Here is a 24,709-nt window from a genome sequence, read left to right on the forward strand (position 1 = left end):
TCAATCAATTAATCAATCAATCAATCCTGAGTATCTTCAACTAACTGAGAAAACAGAATAAGAATTCCAAATGAAGGCTGGGAGTGGTGGTTCACGCCTGTAAACCCAGCAGTTTGGGAGACTGAGGCAGGCAGATCACCTGAGGTCAAGTTTGAGACCAGCTTGGTCAACTTGCAAAACCAAATGCATAATGGTACATAATGGTGCTGTTACTGAGAAGGGAGATATTGGAGGAGGACCAGGTTTAAGGGAAGGGTTCAGTTTGGAATATTTCGAGTTTGAGGAACCTAGGAACCATTCAAGTAAACAACTAGGTATATGAATCTGAAGCTAAGGGACAATATCTTTCTCAATGTACAGATCTTGGAGTTAAAAACAATTGTCAAAAAGATTAGCCTCAGAATGTTCACAGTAGCTTTATTCACAAAAACCAAAAACTGAAAACAACCCAATTGTTTAGTAGGAGAATGAATATACATATTGTGATACATTTATATTATGGAACTCTGTAGTAAAATAATAAACTATTGATATATATAATAGGTGACTTCAAAAAAATCATATTAAGGAAAATAAGCCAGAAAACACTACAGATTTTATTATTTTATTTGTGTGAAGATTAAGACTAGTAAAACTAGGCTGGGCATGGTGGCTCATGCCTGTAATCCCAGCACTTTGGGAGGCCAAGGTGGGCAGATCACCTGAGGTTGGGAGTTCAAGACCAGCCTGACCAACATGGAGAACCCCAGTCTCCATTAAAAATACTAAAATTAGCTGGGTGTGGTGGCACATGCCTGTAATCCCAGCTACTCGGGAGGCTGAGGCAGGAGAATCACTTGAACCCAGGAGGCAGAGGTTGCGGTGAGCTGAGATTGTGCCATTGCACTCCAGCCTGGGCAATAAGAGTGAAAAAAAAAAAGACAAAAGACTAGTAAAACTAATCTATAGTGATAAAAATCAGAATAGTTGTTGCTGGGCAGTAGGAGGGGGTATTGGTGGCAAGGAGAAGGATGAGGGGATTCACTGGAAAAGGGATGGGGGGAACCTGCTGTGTTGACAAAAATGTTCTGGGTTTGCCTTGACTGGGGTGTTTTTTACATGGAAGGGTACGTTTGCCGGTAATTGTCAGATTATTTGCAAGAGATCTGTGCATTTTACTGTATGCAAATTATATCTCAGTAAAATTAATTAGTGAAAAATAAATAAAAAGCACCAGGAGAGAATTTCCACAAGTTCCTACCATCATCATACCTACCCACCCTACATCTGTGCCCAGGTACTGCCTTTCCTCCTGTTTCTAAAAGTGAACGGTCTTTTCTCCTAAAGCCACTCTTCCATTGCAGCTCTAGATCACAGAAACATGCTGAAGAATCCCCCATTCTAAAAAGAGAGAGATGTCCACCTTTGACCTGATATTCTCCTTCAGCTTACATTCCATTTCTCTACTTTTGTTACGACAAAATTCTTCATAAGTGTTGCCTGTATTTTCTGTCTACAAGTTCTTTTCATGTCTTATCTTAAACCTACTCCAGTTAGGGTTTTGTCTTCATCACAACCCAAATTGCCTGTCAAGGTCACCAATACGCTTTATGTGGCCAAATCAAACGGTTAATTCTCAGACCATTGATCTTTCTTTTCTCCTTTAAACACATGCTTCACTTGCTTCAGAATCTGTTTTCCTCTTACCTCATTGGCCGTTCTGCCTTTGCTGATTCATTTCCCTCAGCCTGATCCCTAAATATTGGGTTCGGCCCTTGCAACTCTTTTCTTTCCCGTCTATGCTCACTGACTTGATGGTCACATGCAATTTTGTGGCTTAAATATAATCTATATTCTGACAGTATCCAAATTAAAAAAAAAAAAACTCTCTCCTCAAGACCTGCATCAACTTCAAACTTACAATAATAATTAATTCCCAGTATAGCTCAGAGGGAAAATTGTAAGGTCTACTGAGTGAGAGAAAATGCTATATACAAGAAAATTCAGCAGTCGAAGGATAACTTGTATTGTCAGAAATTTGAGGAGCATGTTGACAGTATATTCTAAAGGTATTAGTCCACAGAGAAAAAATATAAGGTTGATCTGGCTAAATTTATTAATATAGATATGGAGATTTATTGTTTAACTCCCTGGTATAACTAACAATTTGCCTGGTTGGTTAGTAGCACTGACTTCAATAGCGGCCTACAGTGAATGAAATTGATTTGCCAATACTTCTTTGGTATGCTCTAGGAATTAAACCTCAGGCGTAGGGAAATGAGTGTGTTAGAGCAGATATGATCAGCCACATACCAACTATACCTCTTGGAGGCCTAGAGGGTACTCCCTTCACCAAGTCATTAATAAATTAATAAGTATGAAAAATTAATAACTTAACAAATACCTGGGTTGTGAGCCTCCATATCCTTTTAAAGCTCTGTGTTGTCTGTATTCTGTAGGTCAACGATGATGGTAGGAAATGTTGCCTCGAAATTAGGAATCCCCGATTTCAATGGAATCATAGAATCCTGGTGCATAGAAGGCCAGGTGGCAGCATTTAATCATTAGAGACACGATAGATGTAATTACCACATTAAGCTGCAAAGAGGAAATGTTAATCAAGTGCTTTAACCCAAGAGATTTGTGGCAATAATTAAATATTACAAGGTTCCTGGGAATGAAACAAGTACGCAGCCCATCAAAGTTTTGCTTTAGAAAAATTCTAGTTCTTCCCTTCTTGCTTCCTGGTTATCTTGGCAGCTGCTTTTGTTTGGGGGCCACCCCACACCTAATGCAGGAAGATGGTGGCTGCGAAGAAGATAGAAAAGTCAGTGGTGGCCAGGCGCGGTGGCTTACATGTGTAATCCCAGCACTTTGGGAGGCCAAGTGGGCAGATCACAAAGTCAGGAGTTCGAGACCAGCCTGGCCAACAAGGAGAAACCGCATCTCTACTAAAAATACAAAAATTAGCTGGGCATGGTAGTGGGTGCCTGTAATTCCAGCTGTTCATCAGGCTGAGGCAGGAGAATTGCTTGAAACCGGGAGGCAGAGGTTGCAGTGAGCTGAGATCATGCCATTGCACTCCAGCTTGGGCAACAAGAGCAAAAGTGCTGGAAAGAAAGAAGAAAAGAAAGAAAGAAAGAAAGGAAGGAAGGAAGGAAGGAAGGAAGGAAAGAAAGAAAGAAAGAAAGAAAGAAGGAAGGAAGGAAGGAAGGAAGGAAGGAAGGAAGGAAGGAAGGAAAGAAGGAAGGAAAGAAGGAAGGAAAGAAGGAAAGAAGGAAGGAAGGAAGGAAGGAAGGAAGGAAGGAAGGAAGGAAGGAAGGAAGGAAAGGGAAGGGAAGGGAAGGGAAGGGAAAGGAAAGGAAAGAAAGAAAGAAAGAAAAAAGAACAGTAGAGTGGATCAAATCTAGGCTCTGACTTGTTATAAAAAGTGGAAAGTACATTCTGGGGTACAAGGAGACTCTAAAAATGATCAGGCAAGGCAAAGCAAAATTAGCCATCTCACTGAAAACTGCCCAGTTTTAAGGAAATCCAAAATACAGTAAGTATTATGCCATGTTGACCAAAACTGTAGTCCGTCACTACAGTGACAACACTTTTGAATTGGACATAGCATGTGGAAAATACTGCAGAGTAGGCACGCTGTCCCTCACTGATCCAGGCAATTCTAATAGCATTAGAAGCATGCCAGAACATACGTGTCACCACCGTGATCATTCGGGCTTCTCAGCCAGTACAGCCTGTGGGCCTTGGAGAGCCCAAACTGATCAGGGTAGAAAGGTTCTCCCGCACAGCACAGCTGCTCTACCAAAAAGCAGCCAAACTGCTTCTTTAAGTGGGTCCCGGATCCCATTCCTCCTGACTGGGTAAGACCTCCAAACCAGGGTCTCCAGCCTCTCCCTACAGGTGCATTCAGCCTAGCAATAGATCGGTACCCCCTAGGATGGAGCTTCCAGAGGAGGGCGAAGCCTGCCATTTGTGCTGTTTCACAGCGTTCACTGGTGATACCTCCAGGTACAGGAAAAACAGGTGACTGGGGTCTGGAGTGGACTCCCAGAAAACCACAGCAGCCCTATGGAAGAGTGGTCAGACTGTTAAAAGAAAAACAAACATAGAGAAAACAACAAGAACACAGCACAAAAATCCCAACCAAAGATCAGCAACCTTGAAGACTGAAGGTGGGTAAGCCCACAAAGATGAGAGAAACACTAAAATCTCAAAAAGCCAGAGTGCTCTTTTTTCTCCAAATGACCACAGCACTTCCCCAGAAAAAGCTCAGAACGGGACTGAGGGTGAGATGGCTGAAATGACAGAAGTAGGCTTCAGAATGTGGGCAATAATTAACTTGCTGAGCTAGAGCAGCATGTTATAATTCAATGCAAAGAAGCTAAGAATCATGCTAAAACAATACAGGAGCTGACAGCCAAAATAGGTAGTTTAGAGAAGAAGATAACAAACCTGTTAGAGCTGAAAAACACGCTACAAGAACTTCACAATGCGATCACAAGTATGAATAGCCGAACCGACCAACTGGAAGAAGGACTCTCAGAGCTTGAAGACTATCTTTCTGACATAAGATAGGCCGACAGAATAGAGAAAAAGAATAAAAAAGAATGAACAATGTTTCCAAGAAAGATGGGATTGTGTAAAGAAGCCAAATCTACAACTGATTGGGGTACCTGAAAGAGATGGGGCGAATGAAACCAAGTTGGAAAACAGTTCAGGATATCATCCAGGAAAATTTCCCCGACTTAGCAAGACAAGCCAACATTCAAATTTAGGAAATGCAGAGAACCCAAGTAAGATACTCCATGAGAAGACCATCCCTAAGATACATTAATTATCAGATTCTCCAAGGTTGAAATGAAAGAAAAAAAACATTAAGGGTAACCAGAGAGAAAAGGCCAGGTCACCTACAAAGGGAAGCCCATCAGAGTTACAGTGGACTTCTCAGAGGAAACCTTACAAGCTATAAGAGATTGGGGACCAATATCAATATTCTTAGGGAAAGGAATTTTCAACACATAATTTTATATCTGGTCAAACTAAGCTTCATTAGCGAAGGAGAAATGAGATACTTTTCAGACAAGCAAATGCTGAGGGAATTTGTTACCACCAGTTCTGCCTTACAAGAGAATTCCTGCAGGAAGCACTGAATATGGAAAGGTAAAACTGTTACAGTCACTACAAAGACACACGGAAGTACATAGACCAGTGACTCCATGAAGCAACCACATAAACAAGTCCGCAAAATAACCAGCTAGCCTCATGACAGGATCAAATCCACACATAATACTAATCTTAAATGTAAATGTTCTAAACGTCCCAATTAAAAGACACAGAGTGGCAAGCTGGATAAAGAACCAAGACCCATTGGTATAATGTCTTCAAGACACTCACTCACATGCAAAGATACACATAGGCTCAAAATAAAGGGATGGAGGAAAATTTGCCAAGCAAATGGAAAACAGAAGAAGGAAGGGTGCACAATCGTCGTTTCTGGCAAAATAGACTTTAAACCAACAAAGATCAAAAAAGACAAAGAAGGGCATTACATAATGGTAAGGGGTTTAATTCAACAAGAAGAGATAATTAACCTAAATATATATGCACCCAATACAAGAGCATTCAGATTCATATAGCAAGTTCTTAGAGATCTTCAAAGAGACTTAGATTCCTACACGATAATAGCAGGAGACATTAACACCCCACTGACAATAATAGACATATCACTGGGACAGAAAATTAATGAAGACATTCAGGACCTGAACTCAGCTCTGAATCAAGAGGCCTTGTAGATATGTACAGAACTCTCCTCCCAAAGACAACAGAATAGGCCGGGCGTGGTGGCTCACGCCTATAATCCCAGCACTTTGGGAGGCCGAGGCAGGTGGATCATGAGGTCAAGTCCATGTTGACCAGTCCATCCTGGTCAACATGGTAAAATCCCATCTCTACTAAAAATACAAAAATTAGCTGGGCATGGTGGTGTGCGCCTGCAGTCCCAGCTACTCCGGAGGCTGAGGTGGGAGAATTGCTTGAACCCAGGAGGCAGAGGTTGCAGTGAGCCGAGATCGTGCCATTGCACTCCAGCCTAGGTAACAAGAGCAAAACTGCGTCTCAAAAAAAAAAACAGAATATACATTCTTCTCATTGCCACATGGCACTTATTCTAAAATTGATCACATAATCAGAAGTAAAATACACCTCAGCAAATGCAGAGGAGCTGAAATCACAACAATCTCTCAGACCACAGCACAATCAAATTAGAACTCAAGGTTTAAAAATTCACTCAAAACTACACAACTAAATGGAAACTGAACAATGTGCTCCTGAATTACTCTTGGATAATTAATGAAATTAAGGCAGAAATCAAGAAGTTCTTTGAAACTAATCGGAACAAAGGAACAAGGTACTAGAATCTCCTGGACACAGCTAAAGCCATGTTAAGAGGGAAATTTATAGCATTAAATGTCCACCTCAAAAAGCTAGAAAGATCTTGAGCTAACAACCTAACATCTCAACTAAAAGAATTAGAGAACCAAGAACAAACAAACCCCAAAGCTAGCAGAAGTCAATAAATAATTAAGATCAGAGCTGAACCGAAGGAGATAGAGACACAAAAAACCCTTCAAAACATCAATGAATCCAGGAGCTGGTCAGACTAATAAAGAAGAAAAGAAAGAAGATTCAAAGAAACACAATCAGAAATGATAAGGGGGATATCACCACTCACACACAGAAATACAAGCAACTATCAGATAAACTAGTATTATGCACATAAACTAGAAAATCTAAAAGAAATGGATAAATTTCTGGACACATACATTCTCCCAAAACTGAACCAGGAAGAAATTGAATCCCTGAGTAGATCAATAATGAATTCTGAAATTGAGGGAGTAATAAATAGCCTACCAACCAAAAAAGGCCAAGAGCAGATGGATTTGCAGCTGAATTCTACCAGAGTTACAAAGAAGAGCTGGTACTGTTTCTACTGAAACTATTCAAAAAATTGATAAGGAGGGACTCCTCCCTAACTCATTTTATGAGGCCAGCATCAGGCTGATACCAAAACCTGGCAGAGATACAACAAAAAAAGAAAACTTCAGGCCAATATCTTTGATGAATATCAGTGCAAAAATCCTCAACAAAGTACTGGCAAACTGAATCCAACAGCACATCAAAAAGCATATCCTCCATTATCAAGTAGGCTTCATCTCTGGGATGCAAGTTTGGTTCAACATACAGAAATCAATAAATGTGATTCATCACATAATCAGAACTAAAGACCAATACCACGTGGTTATCTCAGTAGATGCACAAAAGGCCTTTGATAAAATTCAACATCCCTTCATGTCAAAAACTTTAAATAAATAAGATATTGAAGGAACATACTCAAAATAACCAGAGCCATATATGACAAACTCACAGTCAGTATCATACTGAATGGGCAAAAACTGGAAGCATTCCCCTTGAAAACTGGCACAAGACAAAAACACCCTCTCTTACCACTCCTCTTCAACGTAGTTGGAAGTTCTGGCCAGGGCAATCAGGCAAGAGAGAGAAATAAAGGGTATTCAAATAGGAAGAGAGGAAGTCAAACTATCTTTGTTTGCAGATGACATAATCCTGTATATAGAAAACCCCGTCATCTCAAAAGCTTTTTTTTTTTTTTTAAGATCTGAAATGACTTTACCGTTATTTCCTTCACTTTAAGCCAATCATGAAATTTCACAGTGATTTCTAGGGTGGGGGCAGAAGGAAGGTGGTAGTAAGACTCATCAAGGCTGTGGGCCAGTTGGCCTGCAGAGCTGAACTGAAGGTAGAGTGGGCCTTCACAGGGGCAGCTGAAGGAGCACAGACTGCCCCATCGGCAGGTAGGTGATGTTCCAAGAGCATGAGAGCTGTAACAGGATGTCCACCGCAGGTTCCAGCTTGCGCAGCTCCATCAGGCTGTTCCCTGTGGTGGCCAGTGAGTTGGCAATTAACTCGGCTGCCTTGGAGTCACCCTGAGCAGAGATGATGGCCGCCATTTTCTGCTGCTCAGCCTTTTCCACCACAAATCTGGCCCTCTCTGCTTCCTGCTGAGCCACCTGTTTGACTTCCACCTCTTCTGTAAACTCCTTCCTGAAGGTCAGATGTGTCAAGGATACATTGTTCAGGATGAGCCCAAAAGTGGCTTCTCACTTGGTAAGGTCTCGCTCCCCTGCCTGAAGACCAGCTCTCTCTGGATGGTTAGTTCTCCTGCATCAAAGCAAGCCACCACTGACTTGAGGATCTCAGTCATGATGGAGGGCAGCATATGCTCATCATAGTTCTTTCCTACGCTGGTGAAGATGTCAGGAAGCTGGCTAGCAATAGGCCAGAAAAGGATCTGCAGTGTGATATTGACATTCTGTAAATCTTTGCTACCAGTAATGACTGGCACACTATGTGGTCAAGAATGGCCGTCAAAGATAATTGGTTTCCGTACCCATGGGATGAGAAAGTGAGTCCCTTCCCCTACCACAATGTCCTGTACTCCATGAAATTGGTTAAAGATGACAGCTCTGTGCCCAGCATCCACGTTATATAAGGCAGAGTTCACCATGCCTTCTGCAACAGCTACAGCCATGCCAAACTTGCTGATGGACTCAAACACTTTGGCAGCCATGTTTTCTTCTGCGCTTACATCTGCTTCCACTCTGACTTCCACATCTCTCAAAAGCTTCTTAAACTAATAAGCAAATTCAGCAAAGTCTCAGTATACAGAATCAATGTGCAAAAATTGCTAGCATTCCTATACACCAACAACAGGCAAGCTGAGAGTCAAATCATGAATGAATTCCCATTCACACTTGCCACAAAAAGAATAAAATACCTAGGAATACAGCTAACAAGGGATGTGAAGGACCTCTTCAAGGAGAACTACAAACCACTGCTCAAAGAAATCAGAGATGATACAAACTAATGGAAAAACATTCTATGCTCATGGATCGTAAGAATCAATATTGTGAAAATGGCCATATCACCCAAGGCAATTTATAGATTCAATGCTATTCCCAATAAATTATCATTGACATTCTCCCAGAATTTAAAAAGAACTATTTTTAAATAGTATGGAACTGAAAAAAAGCTTGAATAGCTAAGACAATCCTAAGCAAAAAGAACAAAGCTGGAGGCATCATGCTACCTGACTTCAAACTATACTACAAGGCTACAGTAACCAAAAGTGCATGGTACTGGTACAAGATCAGATCCATAGACCAAAGGAACAGAATAGACAACCCAGAAATAAGACCACTCGCCTACAACCATCTGATCTTCGACAGGCCTGACCAAAACAGGCAATGGGGAAAGGATTGCCTATTTAATAAATGGGGCTGGGAAAACTGGCTAGTCATATGCAGAAAATTGAAATTGGAAATTAGACCCCATTTCTTATACCATATAAAAAAATCAACTCAAGGTGGATTAAAGACTTTCATGTATACTGGGCACAGCATCTCATGCCTGCAACCCAGTACTTTGGGAGGCCGAGGAGGACAGATCCCCTGAGGCTGGGAGTTCAAGACTGCCTGGCCAACATGGAGAAACCCCATCTCTACTAAAAATACAAAATTAGCCAGGCATGGTGGTGCATACCTGTAATCCCAGCTACTCAGGAGGCTGAGGCAGGAGAATTCTTGAACCCAGGAGGTAGAGGTTTTAGTGAGCTGAGATCAAGCCACTGCACTCCAACCTGGGCAACAAGAGCAAAACTCCAACTCAAAAAAAAAAAAAGAAAAAGACTTAAATGTAAAACCCAAAACCATAAAAACTCTAGAAGAAAATCTAGGCAATACCATTCAGGGCATAGGCACAGACAAAGATTTTATAATGAAGATGCCAAAAGCAATTGCAACAAAATAAAAAATTGACAAATAGGATCTAATTAAAGTAAAGCACTTCTGCACGGCAAAAGAAAAGGTCATCAGAGTAAACAGACAACCTACAGAATGGGTGAAAATTTTTATAATCCATCCCTCTGACAAAGGTCTAATATCCAGCATTTACAAGGAACTTAAACAAATTTACAAGAAGACAACCCCATTAAAAAGTGGAAAAAGGACATGCACAAACACTTCTCAAAAGAATACATACATGTGGCCAACGAACATATGAAAAAAAAGGTTCAACATTACTGATCATTAGAGAAAGGTAACACAAAACCACAATGAGATACCATCTCACACCAGTCAGAATGGCTATTGTTAAAAGTAAAACAATAACTGATACTGGCAAGGTTATGGAGAAAAAGGAACACTTTTACAGCATTGGTGGGAGTGTAAATTAGTTCAACCATTGTGGCAGATAGTGTGGCGATTCCTCAAAGACTTAGAGGCAGAAATACCATTTGACCCAGCAATCCCATTACTGGGTATATACCCAAAGGAATATAAATCATTCTTTATTTTGTTTTATTGTTTTCTGAGATGCAGTCTCACTCTGTCACCCAGGCTGGAGTGCAGTGATGTAATCTTGGCTCACCACAACCTCCACCTCCCAGGTTCAAACAATTCTTGTACCTCAGCCTCCTGAATAGCTGGGACTACAGGTGCATGCCACCATGCCTGGCTAATTTTTGTATTTTTAGTAGAGATGGAATTTCACCATGTTGGCCAGGCTGGTATCAAACTCCTGACCTCAGGTGATCCACCTGCCTCAGCCTCCCAACATACCGGGATTACAGGCATGACCACTGTGCCCAGCCCTCATTCTACTATAGATACATACATGGGTATGTTCATTGCAGCACTATTTACAATAGCAAAGATATGGAATCAACCTACATGCCCAGCAATGATAGACTGGATAAAGAAAATGTGGTACATATACACCATGGAATACTATGCAGCCATAAAAAGAAATGAGATCATGTTCTTTGCAGAGACATGAATGGAGCTGGAGGTCATTATCCTTAGCAAACTAACACAGGAACAGAAAACCAAATACTGCATTTTCTCACTTATATGTGGGAGCTGAATGATGAGAACACATGGACACATGGCAGGGAACAAACACACACTGAGGTCTGTTGTGGGTGGGAGGAAAAGGGAGGAAGGAGAGCATCAAGAAGAATAGCTAATGGGTACTGGGCTTAATACCTGGCTGATGGGATGATCTGTGCAGCAAATCACTGTGGCACACTTTTACCTATGTAACAAACCTATACATCTTGCACATGTACCCCTGAACTTAAAAATACACACACACACACACACACACACACACACACACGAGAGAGAGAGAGAGAGAGAAATGCAAAATGTAAAAAAAAAAACAATTACATTAAATGTAGGCCAAGCTTGGTGGCTCACCCCTGTAATCCCAATACTGTGGGAGGCCAAGGTAGGAGGACTGTTTGAGTCCAAGAGTTTAAGACTGCAATGAGCAATGACAGCACTACTACACTCTAGTCTATGTTAAAGTGAGAGACTCTATCTCGAATAATAATAATAGTAATTACATTAAGTATAAATGGTCTAAACATCCCCCATTAAAAGGCAAAGAGTAAGATTTCAATTATCTCCTACCTGCAAGAAACCTACTTTAAATATAAAAATACAAATAGATTAAAAGAATAGAATAATATATACTATGCTTACACTAATCAAAAGAAAACTGGAGTACTCATAGACAAATATTTCAGTACTTAAAAAGTACTACCGGAGATAAAGAAGATGATTTATAATGATACAGTAGTCAATTCATGATGAGGAAATAATTATCCTAAATTATAGACCTAATAAATTCCATTCCATTTTTAAAATATAGGGTGCAAAATTGATAGAACAGTGAGAATAAATAGATGCAATCCTCAATTATAGTAAGAGATTTTGATATCCATATCGCAATATGTGATAGAACAAGTGAACAGAAAATAAGCAAAGATACAGAGTTGAACAACACTATCAAATAACTTGACAAAATTCTCCACTCAATGATAACGGAATATACATTTTTTAAGTGCACGCATTTACTAAGATAGCGGATAAAATTGTGAGCCCCGCATAATTTTTATTTAAATAATTCAAATCATGTAAAGTATGTTTTCTGACCAAAGTGGAATCAAATAAAAAATAGATCTGAAGAAAACCCTCAAAATAGCTGTAAATGTTTGGGAGGCCAAGGCGGGTGGATCTTGAGGTCAAGAGATCGAGACCATCCTGGTCAACATGGTGAAACCCCGTCTCTATTAAAAACACAAAAAAATTAGCTGGGCATGGTGGTGCGTGCTTGTAATCCCAGCTACTCAGGAGGCTGAGGCAGGAGAATTGCCTGAACCCAGGAGGCGGAGGTTGCGGTGAGCCAAGATCGAGCCATTGCACTCCAGCCTGGGTAACAAGAGCGAAACTCCGTCTCGAAAAAAAAAAAAAAAAAGCTGTAAATGAAATAACACACTTCTAAACAACCCATAGGGTCAAAGAAGAAATCAGAAAGGGAAATCAGAAAACAATTTGAGTTGAGTTAAAACAAAATTACAACATATTGAAATTTAAGAAATGTAGCTAAAGCAGTACTTAGAGGGAAATTTATTACACTAAATGTCTATATTAGAAAAAAAAAGAACCAAATCAGTGACATCAACTTTCTCCTTAATAACCTAGAAAAGAGTAAATAAAACCCAAAGTAAGCAAAAACAGTAAAATAAAATAAAATAAGAATAAAGAGCATAAACAGAAAGCAGAAAAGTAATAGAGGAAATCAATGAGACCAAAAACTGTTACTTTGTGATCAATTAAATTGATAATCTTTTAGCCAGGCTGATCAGTAAAAGGAAGAAAGGAACTGCAGTGTGTATTCTGGATGTATAAGGAGGAAGAAGAGAAGGAAAAAGAAAAGGAGAAAAGGAAGGAAGGAATTAAAAGAAAAAGAGAGAGCATACAAATTGCCTATCTCAGGAATAAGATGTGATAGCAATACAGATTCCACAGGCATTAAAAGCAAAACAAAGGAAATTAGGAACAACGCCATGATAATAAGTTTAACAATTTAGATGAAATGGACAAATTCATTGAGAGATACAAGCTACCTAAGCACACACAAAAGAAATAGAATCCCAAATAGCACCATTTCTATTAAAGAACTTGCACCTGTAGCTAAAATCTTCCTATTAAAATAAAACTACTCCAGGCTCATGTAAATTCTTTGGTGACACCTAAAAACAGAAATACCATTTGATTTAGCAATTCCATTACTGGATATATGCCCAGAAGAATATAAATTGTTCTATTATAAAGACACATGCATGCATATGTTCATTGCAGCACTATTTACAACAGCAAAGACATGGAATCAACCTAAATGCCCAGCAATGATAGACTGGATAAAGAAAATGTGGTACATAAACACCATGGAATACTATGCAGCCATAAGAAAGAATGAGATCATGTCCTATGGAGGAACATAGATGGAGCTGGAGGCCATTACCCTTAGCAAACTAACACAGGAACAGAAAACACATAAACTGCATGTTCTCACTTATATGTGGAAGCTAAATGATAATACATGGACACATACAGGAAAACAACACCCACTGGGGCCTGTTAGAGGGTGGAGGTTAGGAGGAGGGAGATCAGGAAAAACAAGTAATGGGGACTAGGCTTCATACTGGGTAATGAAATAATCTGTACAATAAACCCCATGCCGTAAGTTTGCCTATATAACAAACCTGCACATGTAACCCTGAACTTAAAAGCTAAAAACTAATAAACAAATTTTAACAATTAAATTATTTGGTGAATTCTACCAAACATTTAGGAAATAAATAACACCAAAGCTATGCAAATTCTTCCAAAAATTTGAGAAGAATAAAATACTAACTCATCCTATGAGACTAGAGGTTAGCATTACTCAGACACCAAAATACAACAAATACAAGACTCAAACAAACAGAAACTAAGGACAAAAAAACTTAATGAACATAAAAGCAAAAGCAGTCTTAACAAATTTTACTGAGATGAATCAAACAATGTCGAAAACTGGTAATGTATTATGTCCAACTGGAATTTCCCCTCAGAAATGCAAGTTTAGTTTAACATTTGAAAATGAATGGAATTTATCACATGATAAAACAAAACCAAACCAAACAAAAAACAAATAAACCTACTATATGTTCATCTCAGTAGATGCAGAAAAAAGATTTGACAGAAATCCAGCATCTGTTTCTGAATTTTCATTTTTTTTCCACAAACAATTTATTAATTCCAAGTTGCCACAGGGGTACATTCAGCAGTCACCACTCCTGCAATCAGTGACATTTTAATGTTAGGCAATTACCGCTATAGACATCTTGCTTCATCCTAAAAAAATAAAAATTGTCAAAGCATCTCACAGGCCTAAGAGCTAAGCAGGACCCTCATTCAGACATTCAAGAGTTTTTCCAGCGAAAACTCAGGAGGAGGAGGCAGCCTGGAACATCTTCCCATCTCCACAGCCATGGCCAAGGAGGCCTAGAGCTCAGATGCCTGTGGGAAGCATCCCCTCTGCCTGCAGAAGGGAAGCCGATGCCTGTTGGAGCCTCACAGAAGCACCCAGAACTCTGAGGCCTAGGGGCTAGCTGTGGTAAGCACAAGGCTGCTGACACAGTGTGACCTCATGCTAAACTGAAAATGGGGTGGGGGCAGAATGTGGGGTAAAAAGGGTGTTCCTGATTTTTTAAAACAATCTCCCAGGGCCGGGCGGGGTGGCTCATGCCTGTAATCCCAGCACTTTGGGAGGCACAGGCAGGTGGATAACCTGAGGTCAGGAGTTTGAAACCAGCCTGGCCAACATGGTGAAGCCCTGTCTCTACTAAAAACACAAAATGAACCACGAGTGGTGGTGCATGCCTGTAATCCCAGCTATTTGAGAGGCTGAGGCAGGAAATTCACTTGAACCTGGGAGGGAGAGGTTGCAGGGAGCCAAGATTGTGCCATTGCACTCTAGCCTGGGCAACAAGAGCCAAACTCTGTCTTAAATAAATAAATAAATATAAGTTAAAAATCTGCCAGGTGCGGTGGCTCATGCCTGTAATCTCAGCACTTGGGAGGTCAAGGCGGGAAGAGCACTTGAGCCCAGGAGTTTGAGACCATCTTAGGCAATATGGCGAAACTCCATCTCTACAAAAAATTCAAAAATTAGCAGGGCATGGTGACATGCATCTGTAGTCCCAGCTCCTCAGAAGGCTGAGGTGAGAGGATTGTTTGAGCCCAGGAAGTTGAGGCTGAAGTGAGCCATGATTGTAGCACTGTACTCTAGCCTGGGTGACAGAGCAAGACTGCCTCAAATAAGTAAATAAACAAACAAATAAATAAAATCTTATCTAAGAGTAGAAGGAATAAAATCTCCTCAACTTTGTAAAAGTTACCCCCCAAAATCTAAAGCTGATATGATACTTAATGGTGAAAGACTAAATGTTTCTCCTTAAGATTAGGAGCAAGGCAAGCATGTACATTCTCACCACTTCTATTCAACATTGTACTAAAGATTCAAGCCAGTATATTAAGGCAAGAAAAACAAATAAAATATATCTAGAATTGAAAGGGAGAAGTTAAACTGTTTTTACTTGCAGATGACATAACTTTAAGTAGAAAATTCTACAGAATGTACAAAAAAGCTGCTCGAACTAAATTGAAAACTTTAAAGCCAAACATTCACAATAGCATTAAAAGACATGAAAGACTGGCTGGGTGAGGTGGCTCACACCTGTAATCCCAGCACTTTGGAAGGCCGATGTGGGTGGATCACCTGAGGTCAAGAGTTCGAGACCAGTCTGAGCAACATGGTAAAGTCCCATCTCTACTAAAAATACAAAAAAAAAAAAATTAGCTGGTTGTGGTGGTGGGCACCTGTAATCCAAGCTACTCAGGAGGCTGAGGCAGGAGAATCGCTTGAACCCAGGAGGTGGAGGTTGCAGTGAGCCAAGATTGTGCCATTGTACTCCAGCCTGGGTGCCAGAGTGAGACTCTGCCTCAAAAAACAAATGAACAAAAGATAGGAAAGTCTTAGAAATTAATTTGACAAAAGATCTGTAAGACCTCTACATTGAAAAGTATGAAATATTGTTAAGAAAAAATTTAAAAGACCAAAATAAATGGAGAGATATATAATGTTTGTGGGAAGGAAGTCTCAATATTGTTAAAATACGTCAATTCTCCACAAATTAACATAGAATTAATGCAAAACCAAAACAGGTAGAGAATTAAGGGGTCAAAATAATTGTGACTTTTTTTCAGATCATGGAATCAATTAATAGTATGTAAAGTGAAACCTTTAGTTTAAAATAATGACTAAAATGTCTTCATTTATTTCATAATGTCTTTCTTCTTTGTTCAATTTTTTTTTTAATTTCAATAGGTTTTGAGGGGAACGTGTGGTGTTTGGTTACATGGACAGGTTCTTTACTGGTGATTTCTGAGATTTTGATGCATCCATCATCTGAGCAGTGTACACTGTACGTATAGTCTTTTATCCCTCACCCCCTCCCACCCTTCAACCTGAGTCCCCAAAGTCCATTGTAACATTCTTATGCATTTGCATCCTCATAGCTTAGCTCCTTCTTATAAGTGAGAACATATGATGTTTGGTTTTCTATTCCTGAGTTACTTCATTTAGAATAATGGTCTACAACTCCATCCAGGTTGCTGTGAATGCCATTATTTCATTCCTTTTTAAGGCTGAGTAGTATTCCATAGTATATAAATGCCACATCTTCTTTATCTCCTCAGTGGTTGATGAGCATTTGGGCTGGTTCCATATTTTTGCAATTACAAATTGGGCTGCTATAAACATGTGTGTGCAAGTATTTTTTAAATTAAATTAAATTTAATTTAATTTAAAGTTCCAGGATATATGTGCAGGATGTGCAGGTACAAGTATCTTTTCCGCATAAAGGCTTCTTTTCCACTGGGTAATACCCTGGAGTGGGATTGCTGGATCAAATTATAGATCTGCTTTTAGTTCATTAAGGATTCTCCATACTGTTTTCTACAGTGGTTGTGATACTTTACATTCCTAGCAACAGTGAAAAAGTGTTCCTTTGTCACCACATCCTCATCAACATCTTTCTTTCTTTTTTTTTCTTTTTCAACTTTTTTTAATAGTCATTCTTTCAGGAGGAAGGTGGTATCATATTGCAGTTTTTTTGTTTTCTGTTTTTTTTTCTTGGGTGTCTTGCATTGGAACACACTGTGGTTTTGACTTGCATTTCCCCAATAATTAGCAATGTTGAGGATTTTTTCATGTTTCTTGGCCATTTGTATAACTTCTTTTGAGAACTGTCTATTCATGTCCTTAGCCTATTTTTTGATGCAATTTTTTTTCTTGCTGATTTGTTTGAATTCCTTGTAGATTCTATGTATTAGCCCTTTGTTGGAAGAATAGATAGCAAGGATTTTCTCCCACTCTACTGGTCATTCATTTACTCTGCTGATTATTTCTTTTGCTGTACAGAAGCTTTTTGGTTTAATTAAGTTCCATTTATTTATCTTCGTTTTTGTTGCATTTGCTTTTGGGTTCTTGGCCATGAAGTCCTTGCCTAAGCCAATGTCTAGAAGGGTTTTCCCAATGTTATCTTCTAGAAGTTTTATGATTTCAGGTCTTAGATTTAAGTCTTTGGTCCATCTTGAGTTGATTATTGTATAAGGTGAGAGATGAGAATCCAGTTTCATTCTTCTGCATGTGGCTTGCCAATTACCCCAGCATCATTTGTTGAATAGGGTGTCCTTTCCCCACTTTATGTTTTCATTTGCTTTGTTGAAGATCAGTTGGCGGTAAATATTTGGCTTATTCCTCAGTTCCCTATTTCGTTCCATTCATCTATGTGCCTATTTCTGTGCCAGTACCTGCTGTTTTGGTGACTATGGCCTTGTAGTATAGTTTGAAGTTGTGTAATGTGATACCTCCAGATTTGTTTTTTTTGTTTTTTTTTTCTTTGAGATTGCCCAGGCTGGAGGTGCAGTAGTACGATCACTGCAACCTCCACCTCCTGGGTTCAAGCAATTCTCCTGCCTTAGCCTCCAAAGTAGCTGGGATTACAGAAGCGCACCACCACACCTGGTTAATTTTTCGTATTTTTAGTAGAGATGGAGTTTCACCATGTTGGCCAGAATGGTCTTGAACTCCTGCCTTCAAATGACCCACCCACCTCGGCCTCCCAAAGTGCTGGGATTACAGGCGTAAGCTGCTATGCCCAGACAGATTTGTCCTTTTTGTTTAGTCTTGTTTTGGCCATATGGGCTCTTTTTTTGTTCCATATGAATTTTAGGATTGTTTTTTCTTTTCTTTTTTTTGAGACGGAGTTTTCGCTCTTGTTACCCAGGCTGGAGTGCAATGGCGCGATCTCAGCTCACCGCAACTTCCGCCTCCTGGGTTCAGGCAATTCTCCTGCCTCAGCCTCCTGAGTAGCTGGGATTACAGGCATGCGCCACCATGCCCAGCTAATTTTTTGTATTTTTAGTAGAGACGGGGTTTCACCATGTTGACCAGGATGGTCTTGATCTCTTGACCTCGTGATCCACCCGCCTCAGCCTCCCAAAGTGCTGGGATTACAGGCTTGAGGCACTGTGCCCAGCTAGGATTGTTTTTCTAGTTCTGTGAAGAATAACAGTGGTATTTTGATGGGAATTGCATTGAATTTATAGATGAATAGAATGTATATTCTGCAGTTGTTGGGTAGAATGTTCTGTAAATATCTGTTAAGTCCATTTGTTCTAGGGTATAGTTAAGTCCGTTGTTCCTTTTTTGACTTTCTGTCTTGATGACCCGTCCAGTGCTGTCAGTGGAGTATTGAAGTTCCCCACTGTGATTGTGTTGCCATCTATCTCATTTCTTAGGTCTAGCAGTAATGGCTTTGTGAATTTGGGAGCTCTAGAATTAGGTGCATATATGTTTAGGATTGTAATATTATCCTGTTGGACTACTCCTTTTATCATTACATAATGTCCCTCTTTGTCTTTTTTACCTGTTGTTACATTAAGATCTTTTTTTTGTCTGATATAAAAATAGATACTCCTGCATCCTTTTGATGTTTATTTGCATGGAATATCTTTTTCTAACCCTTTACCTTAAGTTTATGTGGGTCATTATGTGTTAGCTGAGTTTCTTTAAGATAGCAGATACTTGACTGGTGAATTCTTATCCGTTCTGTCATTCTTCGTCTTTTAAGAGGATCATTTAGACCATTTACATTCAACATTAATATTGAGATGGAGGTACTGTTCTGTTCATCCTGCTAGTTGTTGCCTGAATACCTTATTTTTTTTAAATTTTTATTATTGTTTTATAGACCCTGTGAGATTTATCCTTTAAAGAGGTTCTATTTTGGTGTATTTTGAGGTTTTGTTTCAAAATTTAGAACTCCTTTTAGCATTTCTTGTAGTTCTGACTTGGTAGTGGCAAATTCTCTCAGTATTTGTTTGTTTGAAAAAGGCTTTCTCTTTCCTTCATTTATGAAGTTTAGGTTTGCTGGATACAAGAATCTTGGTTGATAATTGTTTTGTTTAAGGAGGCTAAAGATAGGACCCCAGTCCTTTCTAACTTATAGAGTTTCTGCTGAAAAATTTGCTGTTATTCCGATAGATTTTCCTTTATAGGTTACCAGATGCTTTTGCTTCACCACCCTTAAGATTCTTTCCTTTGCCTTGACTTTAGATAACCTGATGACTGTGTGTCTAGGTGATTATTTTATTTATTTATTTATTTGAGATGGAGTTTTGCTCTTGTTGCCAAGGCTGGAGTGCAGTGGTGTGATCTTGGCTTACCACAACTCCACTTCCCAGGTTTTAAGGGATTCTCCTGCTTCAGCCTCCCAAGTAGCTGGAATTACAGGCATGCACCACCATGCTCAGCTAATTTTTGTATTTTTAGTAGAGAGGGGGTTTCTCCATGTTGGTCGGGCTGATCTTGAACTCCTGACCTCAGGTGATCCACCTGCCTCAGTCTCCCAAAGTGCTGGGATTACAGGCATGAGCTACTGTGCCCAGCCAAGGTGATGATCTTTTTATGATGAATTTCCTGGGTGTTCTCTGAGCTTCTTGTATTTGAATGTTTGGATCTCTAGCAAGGCCAGGAAAGTTTTTCTCAATTATTCCCTCAAATAAGTTTTCCAGACTTTTAGATTTCTCTTCTTCCCCAGGAACACCAATTATTCTTAGGTTTGGTCATTTAACAGAATCTCAAACTTCTTGGAGGCTTTATTCATTTTTTTAAATTCTTTTTTTTTTTTTGTCTTTGCCACATGCCTTGTCTCTGAGCTCTGAAGTTCTTTCTTCTACTTGTTCGATTTTATTGTTGAAATTTTCTGTATATTTTGCATTTCTCTAAGCGTGTCTTTCATTTAAGGAAGTTACGATTTTTTTTTTTTTAGATGGAGTTCACTCTTGTTGCCCAGGCTGGAGTGCAGTGGCATGATTTCAGCTCACTGCAACCTCCACCTCCCTGGTTCAAGCAATTCTCTTGCCTCAGCCTCCCCAAGGCTGGAAGTAGCTGGAATTACAGGCATGTGCTATATCACACCTGGCTAATTGTGTATTTTTAGTAGAGATGGGGTTTCACCATGTTGGTCAGGCTGGTCTGGAACTCCTGACCTCAAGTGATCTGCCCACCTTGGCCTCCCAAACTGCTAGGATTACAGTCGTGAGCCACAGCACCCAGCCCGTTGTTTTTTATTTATCCTATCTATTTCTCTGGAGATTTCTTTTCTTTTCCTTTTTTTTTTTTTTTTGAGACAGAGTCTCATACTGTTGCCTGGTCTGGAATGGCACAATCTTGGCTCGCTGCAACCTCCACCTTCTGAGTTCAAGCAATTCTCCTGCCTCAGCCCCACCAAGTAGCTGGGATTACAGGCACCTGCCACCATGCCTAACTAATTTTTTGTATTTTTAGTAGAGATAGGGTTTCACTATGTTGGCCAGGCTGGTCTCGAACTCTTGACCTTGTGATCCACCCGCCTCGGTCTCCAAAATGCTGGGATTACAGACTTGAGCCACTACACCTGGCCTGATTTTCTTCATTTATACACAGTACTATTTAAAAAATTTTTTAAGTTGGTTTTCACCTTTCCAGAGATGCCTCCTTGAATAGCTTAATAATCAACCATCTGAATTCTTTTTCTGGAAATTCAGAGATTTATTCTTGGTTTGGATCCGCTGCTGGTGAGCTAGTGTGATCTTTTGAGGGTGTTAAAGAACCTTGCTGTGTCATATTAACAGAATTGCTTTTCTGGTTCCTTCTCATTTGGGTAGATTGTGTCAGAGAAAAGATCTGGGACTCAATGGCTGCCGTTCAGATTCTTTTGTTCCACAGAGTGTGTTAGGTGTGTTGCTCATGTAAGGAGACCACCAGGCAGGATTTTTGTGAGCAACATGGCTGTTTATTCACCCATGTGCAGGAGGGCTGAGTCCAAAAAGAGAGTCAGTGGAGGGCAGTGGGTAGGAGTTGGTTTTATAGGTTGGGGCAAGTGGTCAGTTAAAGGTAGTAATCTATTTCAGGGAGGGGAAGGGTGTCACAGGATGCATGGTCACAAGGGCAGGGGTCAGTAATATCTTGGGGAAAGGAAGGCCATCATGGGAATGTATGATCAAAAGGGTAGGGGTCATCTGTTACAAACAGGCATGATCATAAGGGTGGGGATTATCGGTTGCAAGCAGAGGGGAGGGTGTGGTAAATTACATAGTTATAGGGGTGGGGGTCCTGAGAAACCCAATGTCTAGGAGGAAAATTCCACAAGACTCAGCAGGAACAATGGTTGCAGATTGCAGGTTGCAGGGGGAGAACAATTAGTTGAGGCAGAAACCAGTTGTTTCACTTCTCTCTGTGGCCACCTGGTTACTTGTGGTTACTTCAGACTTTCTGGCTCCTGGGGACCATCCAGAGGTGTACATGCGGGTCACCAAGGCTATAATGGCCAGGTTTGGACTTGTGGCCTGACAGGGGGATTCCTTGTTCTGGTGCTCTCCCCTGTCCCCTAGGGATGGGGCTTCCTGAGAGCTGGACTGCAGCGATTGTTATTGCTTTTCTGGGTCCAGCCACCCAGTGGAGCTACCGGGCTCTGGGCTGGTACTGGTGAGTTTCTGCAAAGTCCTGTGAGACGATCCATTTTCAGATTTCTTAGCAGCAGATACCAGCACCTGCTCCAGTGCAGGTAGCAAGGAAGTGAAGTGGACTCTGTGAGAGTCCTTGGTTGTAGTTTTATTTAGTACACTTTCTCAAATGCTGTTGTGTTAGCAGTGAAGTTGTCACGTGGACAGACTCAGGACCTCTGGTAACCAGGATGTCACAGGCGGTGGAATTAACTGTTGTTTTCCCCTTCCTTGGAGCAAGATGGAGTTTTGGTCTTGTTGCCCAGGCTGGAGTGCAATGGCATGACCTCAGCTCACTGCAACCTCCCGTTTCAAGCAATTTTATGAATTGTTATAATGACTTGGGTTGGTTGGCCTCCAGCCAGTAAGTAGTGCTTTCAAAAGTGCATCAGCTGCAGTAGTATGGGGGGACACTAGCTTGCCCTAAGGTCACCTGGATAAATATTGAGAATTCTCAAGCAATGGGTGGGGTGGGGGGCGGGAGGTGGGGGTCATAGAGCTCCCAAGAGATTATTTCTCTTTTCTTCAGCTACCAGGGTGGGTAGAGAAAGACCATCAGGTGGCGGCAAGGTTATACATGTCTGAGTACAGATGCTCTTTGGATGAGGCTTGCGGCAGCCACTATGGGGGATGGGTGTGTGGTTCTCAGGCCAATGGAGTTATGTTCCCGAGGGGATTATGGCTGCCTCTGTGGCATGATACTGGTCACAAGGGAAGTGAGGGAAAGCTGGCAGTGGCAGGTCTCATCTGGCTCCCATGCAGCCAGCAAAGGCAATATCACTCCCACCTTGCCCCACCAACTGCAGGAGTTTATATCCAGGCAGCTAGATCTTGCCCCAGGCTGCAAGCTTCCCTGCTGAGAAAGCAAGCAGGGCTTTCAGGCCCCACCTCTCCCTGCCTGCTGTGGCTTCCATGCTCTTATCTGCACTTCCTGTTCACCCTCCTCTCCATTTTGCCCAGGAAAATTGACACTCCGTCAAAATTATTACAAAGTTCAGCTTGAAGTTTCTTTCCCCCTGTGGTCCTTTCCCAATCCCACTGGGAGCCCCCTGCCACAAAGACTCCTGTGAGAAAAAGCCACAGGCGTGGCTTTCCTGGCCTTCCCTGGGGACCAGGAGTGCCTATATGGCTTTTCCCATGGCTTCTTCTACCTTCATATTTCACTCAGCTCTCTAAATTTGTTTCAGCTCTAGGTACGGTTAAATCCTTCTCCTGTGATCTGGATTTTCAGGTTCCTCAGTGAGAATGTGTGTTCAGAGGCAGACTTTCCCTTCTCACGTGTTGGGCACTCAAAGTTTTTTGACTTTTCGATAATAACTATTTTAACTGTGAGTGAGATGATATCTCATTGTGGTTTTGATTTGCATTTCTCAGACGACCAGTGATGATGAATATTTTTCCATATACCTGTTGACCGTTTGTATGTCTTCTTTTGTGAAATGTCTAATCAGCTTATTTGCCCATGTTTAAATCAGATGTTTGTTTTTGTTGTTGTCATTTTTGCTATCAAGTTGTTTGAGTTCCTTATATATTCTGGTTATTAATCCTTCATCAGATGGATAGTTGGCAAATTTTCTCCCATTCTGTAGGTTGTCTCTTTACACTGTTGTTCCCTTTGCTGTTTAGAAGGGGTTTTGTTTTGTTTTATTATTTAGCTTGATGTAATCCCTTTGTGTATTTTTGCTTTCATTGCCTGTGTTTTTGAAATCTTACTCAAAAAATCTTTGCCCAGATCAATGCCCTGGAACATTTCCCCAATGTTTTCTTCTACTAGCTTCAAATTTTAGGTCTTACATTGAAATCTTTGACTCATTTTGATTAGATTTTTGTATGTGTTCAAAAGAGATAGAGGTCTAGTTTCACTATTCTGCATATGGTTATCTAGTTTTCCCAGTACTATATATTGAAGAGACTGTCTTTTCCCCAGTGTATGTTTTGGTGCCTGTGTTGAAAATGAATTGGCTGTAAATATATGGATTTATTTCTGAGTTCTCTATTCTGTTCCATTGGTCTATGTGTCTGTTTTTATGCCACTACCATGCTGTTTTGCTTACAATAGCTTTGTAGTAGCTTTTGAAGTCAGATAATGTGATGCCTTCAGTGAAGACTAATATCACTTTGGAGAAAAAAATATTTATTTGCAATTCAGTAATACTTTCAGTTTTTAAAGTTTTCCTTTTAAGTTAAATTTCAATAATTTTTTAACAAACACATATAATATAATCATATAAAAATAAATAGTCTTTCTATTTTTTATATGTATATGTTCAGGAAAAGATGTTTACCTAATGTCAATGATGATGATTTCTGAATGGTGAAATTCGGAGGTAGTTATTAGTTTCTCCTTTATAGCTTCCTGCATTGACTTCCTATTAAACATGCCAGTTTGAAGTAAATGTTCATTTCGTTGCTTACACCAAAATGTCAGAATTTTTTTTTTAAAGTCATATGCTCAAAAGAACTAAAAGCCCAGGAGAGGAGACTATAGTGGCTAAGATATGTCAACAAAATTTTGGAAGCTGAAAAATGGATAGATTAGAGAGAACTGACTTCAAAGAACTGAGAAAAGCCAAAAGCTAGGCCTTAAGTTGTTTGTGTGTGTACCCTGGAGGTAGGGGTGTGAATCCAGAAAGAAGCAAGCTTAATTT

At 40.3% G+C, this 24,709-nt stretch overlaps 1 long non-coding RNA gene and 1 pseudogene across 1 annotated transcript in view; both read right to left on the reverse strand.

Annotated features, from left to right (window-relative positions):
- The window catches only part of LOC144580257 (uncharacterized), a 54,724-nt gene that overhangs the window by 11,332 nt on the left and 18,683 nt on the right, over window positions 1-24,709 (reverse strand). The window contains exon 2 of the long non-coding RNA XR_013529504.1: window positions 2,384-2,507. This is a non-coding gene — a long non-coding RNA (uncharacterized LOC144580257). The remainder of the gene's footprint in view (window positions 1-2,383; window positions 2,508-24,709) is intronic.
- LOC100392396 (prohibitin 1 pseudogene) lies at window positions 7,703-8,781 on the reverse strand (annotated as a pseudogene).

Source organism: Callithrix jacchus, chromosome 18 (assembly GCF_049354715.1).
Source record: "Callithrix jacchus isolate 240 chromosome 18, calJac240_pri, whole genome shotgun sequence".
Classification (NCBI taxonomy): domain Eukaryota; kingdom Metazoa; phylum Chordata; class Mammalia; order Primates; family Cebidae; genus Callithrix; species Callithrix jacchus.